Source organism: Macaca nemestrina, chromosome 3 (assembly GCF_043159975.1).
Source record: "Macaca nemestrina isolate mMacNem1 chromosome 3, mMacNem.hap1, whole genome shotgun sequence".
Classification (NCBI taxonomy): domain Eukaryota; kingdom Metazoa; phylum Chordata; class Mammalia; order Primates; family Cercopithecidae; genus Macaca; species Macaca nemestrina.
Window position 1 is genome coordinate 85,907,085 of NC_092127.1, and position 5,158 is coordinate 85,912,242.

Below are 5,158 nucleotides of genomic sequence, written 5' to 3' on the forward strand. Positions count from 1 at the left end.
CAGTTCTGGAAGACAGAGAATTCACCTTTTCTCTGCCTTTGTGTTTTATCTGGGCCGGCAGCCAATTGGATAGTGCCTGCCCACATCGGGTGAAGATCCTTACCCAGTTCACTGATTCCAATGCCGATCTCTTCCAGACACACTCACGGATGTCCCAGAAATAATGCTTACCAGCTCTCTGGGGATCTGTAAATCCAGTCAAGTTGACACCTAAAATTAACTATCACAAACATTGACTTGAGAGCCTGGCAGAATTATACTCAGGAAACTTATTAAGAAACTGCCATTCACTCAGCAAATATTTAATGAGCATCTACTCTCTGCCAATTACTGTTTTAGGCACTGAAAGGCACTACCAATGTGGAACTCATATTGTAGATAAGAAAACAAGAAACTAATATTCTTTTAATACGACCTAATCACAATGTAAAGGAGTAAAATATACAGTCCCCACCCTTGAAGAAATTTAGTCTGCTGACAATACAAATGGGTAAGCAAGTATGTGCAATACCATGTGACTTAGGCTGTTATCACCAAGTAAGCATTATTGCTGAAGATTACAGAGGGAGGCTGAAGAAAGCTACATCAGCAAGCGTTAGCCGGGGGCAGTGGCTCACGCCTGTAATCCCAGCACTTTGGGAGGCCGAGACGGGCGGATCACGAGGTCAGGGGATCGAGACCATCCTGGCTAACACGGTGAAACCCCGTCTCTACTAAAAATACAAAAATTAGCCGGGCACGGTGGCGGGCGCCTGTAGTCCCAGCCGCACGGGAGGCTGAGGCAGGAGAATGGCGTGAACGCGGGAGGCGGAGCTTGCAGTGAGTGGAGATCACGCCACTGCCTTCCAGCCTGGGCGACAGAGCGAGACTCCGTCTCAAAAAAAAGAAAAGCATTGGAGTTGGCTTTGATTAGAGAACTCTCAAACTCATGAATAGTCTGTTCCAAAAGCCTCAAGAGTCAAAGGGCATTATTAGTAAAGCAGGAACAAAGCTCGATGTGATTACAGATTGTTAGAGCCAGCGTTAGAAGTTGCTGAAACAAGGAACAAGGAGGGACAATTTTACCAAAGACCTTGCATGGACACATGCAGAAAGTCCAGTTTGTTAAAGAACTAAAAAGGGCAACTTTTACCATCCATTATAATTAAATTTCTCCAAAAATGTATTCATCATAATAATCACTAACATGTATTAAGTACCTGTGTGGCAAACATTGTGCTGATGGATTCATAGGCTTAGTCGTTCCTCCTCACCACATCCCTGAGGTACGTGCTATTTTACCTTCATTTTACAGATGAGAAACATGAGAGGTTCAGAGATTTAAGTGATTTACTCACTCAGCTAGTGAGAGAAAGATATGGAACTTGCTCTAGTCTTTCTGACGCCACGGTCTTTGTTCTTATCCACTGTGACTGTTAGAAATCACTTAGCTCCATGTAACAAAAAACCTGAAAAACACTAGTCTAAAGTTTATTGTCCTCACATAAGAAGTCCAGAGGAGTTGTTGCCTTGAGGCTGTCAAGGAGGACACAGGCTCCTTCTCTTGCTGGACCCTGTCATTAATGTGTGCCTCTGACCTCAGACAAACTCACTAAAAGGCTGCTCTGTCCCACGCATCCTATCTTCATTCCAGGCAAAAAGAAAGGGAGGAGCAAAAGCTAAAAGCCTTTCAGAAGGGCTTACTTTTCTATTTAAGAAGGAAGCCCTCCTCAGAAATTCCCACCTGCATTTCATTGGCTAGATCTATGCTGCTTGGCCACCCTTAGCGGCAAACAAGGCTATGAAGTCGAGACTTTTGTTTTCCAACTTTGACAAGTTGAAAAGGAGGGAAGTGAGTTGGATGGGTGCTGAGGAAACCAATTTATACAGTACATACACAAGTAGCCTACACAATCACTCTGCTCAGTGGCACTACAGATAAAGCACATGTTGCTATCCTAACCTAGAGGGCTCATGAGATCTAGTCCTTTCTTTTTGGCCTTATATCTCTGTTCTCTTCAGCCAAACTGGGGTTTTTTGCTGTTAACTCAACATGTTCCCTTTTAAGCCTCCACCCTGTCATCCAAGTTTCACGTTCTCCCCGACCCCATTCCCAGTGTAGTAAGGCTCCTGGCATTCTGCCACTAAATGTGCATTAGTGTTAGAATAGTCTGAGCATGAAAAAAAAAAAAAAAAATCACAACTGTATCTTAAACACAAAGGAATTTTTTTTTTTTATTTCTCTCCCTTAAAGCAGTCCAGGCCAAGTGCCAAGAAGGCTCCAGGATTTTCAGTGACCTGGAGTCCCTCTATTTTGTTGCTCTGCTATCTTCCACACACAGTTTCCAGCTCAGCCAATCTTGTCTACCCTGGCACCGCACATAGTAGGCATAAACAAAACACAGAAGTGGAGAGGCTGAAGTGAAGGAAATGATTTCCACATCCTAAGTAAAGTGCTTTTCCACTTTTCACCTTCTACTTGGAATTTACAGTTCTACCTGAACTCCACTAGATGGCAGCACACACATTTATAAAGTGCACGGATGGAGCCACTAAGCTCTGAAAGCAGGGAAACTACAAATCCCAGCATGCTTTATTAAGCGCTTGACTTTCTTCTTTACAAAGGTCTCAAGCTTGTTGCTCCCACCGGGTTCTGGAGAACGCCATCACCTCGCTGCTTAAAGTAAGATTTCTAATACTTTTGAAATGAAACTTTAGAAAGGAAACAGGGTAGGTTTAATTTTTAGATGTTGTTTTGTTCTGCACGTTGCCTATTTCAAAATTAATCTGAGCAGTTGGATCAGTGTAAAGATGGGTTTTTAACGAGCCTGAAACTCTGTCGTATGTATGTTTTATAAAGTAGCCCAAGAAAAAAGGATTCTTACGGTATCCTAAGTGAACATTTTTCTTCCTGGCTCTTGAAAACAATGACTTCCTGAATATGCTGTTTGTGTCTCTGCTAATCAAAAATCAACATTTTGATTCCAACTTTTGGACCAAGGAAGCCAACGTGTATGGTTTTCACTTTGGATATATTGAGAGATGCCTTGATTTACCATTTCAGGCCATGTTTGCACTCGTTTTCTCAAATAAATCTGTTTTAGTTTGAGATTACAGTTTATTAAATGTTAAGGCTTTGACCCCAAAATCTGGTCCCAGAAAGACAGGAAGGCCAGCTAAGAGGAGGTTTTCAGAGTGCGTAGAAAGGCTGCTCTGTGCTTCGGCAATGGTTCTGGAAATGCTTCTTCCGGTGTCAAAGATTCCTAGCAAAACCTTTGACTGGAGGTTTTACAGGGCCATATACCCAATATCACTAATGACAGTGTTGTAAAATAGTTTTTTATACACCATGCTTAGAATTCAAGGAGGGTAAAGATAAAGTATATCTTTCTGAAGTATATCATTCCATGTTGAAAGCGAAAGTTTCTCTTTTGTGTAAGAAGAAAAAAAGCAAAAATTCATTTCATCAAAGTAGGTCAGGCACTGTTAAAGCCCAGCTTCCCCATCGCCTAAAAAATGTGGACAAACTCAGAGGAAGTCAGTGAGCTGTAAGCTGATCCCTGGAGCCAGTTCTTACATAACTGTGTTAGTCTGCTCCTCCAAAAGCAGACTCCAAGATAGAATTAAATATGCATGGATTTTATTAGGGGAAATGCTGGTGTGAGAGAGAATCAGGAGAGAACTAGGTAAGGCTGTGAGAGCTATCAGACCTCGATGCAAGTCCACCTGCGAGGGAGGAAGAGAAGGATGCCAGGTTGAGTGGAAGCATCCCAGACAGCTGTGCAGTCTAAGAGAACTTCAGCAAGGTAGTAAGGAGCTTCTCCAGCCAGTCATCCATTGGGGAGGAGCTCTATGTCTCCCAGAAATGGGTCTGCCTTAGTAAGCATGCATGCTCAGGCACTGCCTTGTAACGGCCCCAAGAAGGTGGCCTAAGCACAAGCGCAGAGATGCAGCAGCAGCTGCGCCTCATTGTCCATTACTTTCGGGGGTCAGCAGTCTGCAAGGCACAGGCTCATGGTGCCACAGTGAGGATTTAGAGAGGCCCTCAGGGCTTTGAGTACCGTGAGACAATTCCATGAGACCTTCCCTTGGACCTGCAACAAGAAGGCCTAGGTTTGAATTCATAGCTGTAAAACACTGGGCAAGTCACATTTCTTTGAAATTAGCCCCATTGGTGATCAGGCCCTATCTCTTATCTCTGAAACACTTCTGCAATCCACCTATCTCTCCATCCCTGCTATTTTCTCCAGCCTGCTATTTCACCAGTGCCCCCCTAGATAACCCTAGAAGCTTCCTAATGGCACCCCATGCTCCTGCCCAGGTATGTTCTCCACAGCAATCCTTCCAAAATACAAATCTGATCATGTCACACCCTTTCTATAAATCCTTCAGTGGCTGTTGCCTATAGGAGTAACTTGCCCTTCACCATGTGGACACTGGACCAAGTGTGGAGGTTTGAAATGGAAGAGCATATTGGGTATTAAGAAAGAAAAACAGAAAAAAAAAAGTTTGGCTAAAGAGAGAACTGTGATAAGTTCAAAGAGAATGGACTAGATAATAGAAGCCCTCCAGGCAAGGCTATCAACCTGTACAAAATCAGGCAGATAATGGAGCAGAGTGATTGTGTAGGCTAGTTGTGCATGTACTGTAAGTTGGTTCATCAACACCATCCAACTCACTTTCCCCTCTTCTTCACTTTATCAAAGCTGAAAACAAAAGTCCCAACTTCTCAACCTCTTTGCAGCTAGCAGTGGCCAAGTAGCATAGATCTGGCGAATGAACTGCAGGTGGGAATTTCTAAGAAGATTTCCTTCTTAAGTAGAAAGGTGAGGCCTCTCTGAAAGCCTTTTGACTTTTGTTCCTCCCTTTTTGCCTGAAATGTGGATATGATGCCTTGGACAAAGCAGCCACTTTGTGAGTTCATATGAGGTCAGAGGCACACATTAATGACAGAGCCCAGCAAGAGTCTGAGCTTGTGTCCTTGAAGACAGCCTCTTTTGATGGTCATTTGACTCTTCTCCACCCCCAGCCTCACCACTAGCTCTTTCTCTCCTCTTGTGATCTACAATCCAAGCACTGGCAAAATATCTCATGCATATAAGCCCCTGTGTCAGTGTTTCTCAATCTTTTAGAAATTACTGATTATGCCTGTTAATGTGTTACTACTGCAAGCTTAAAC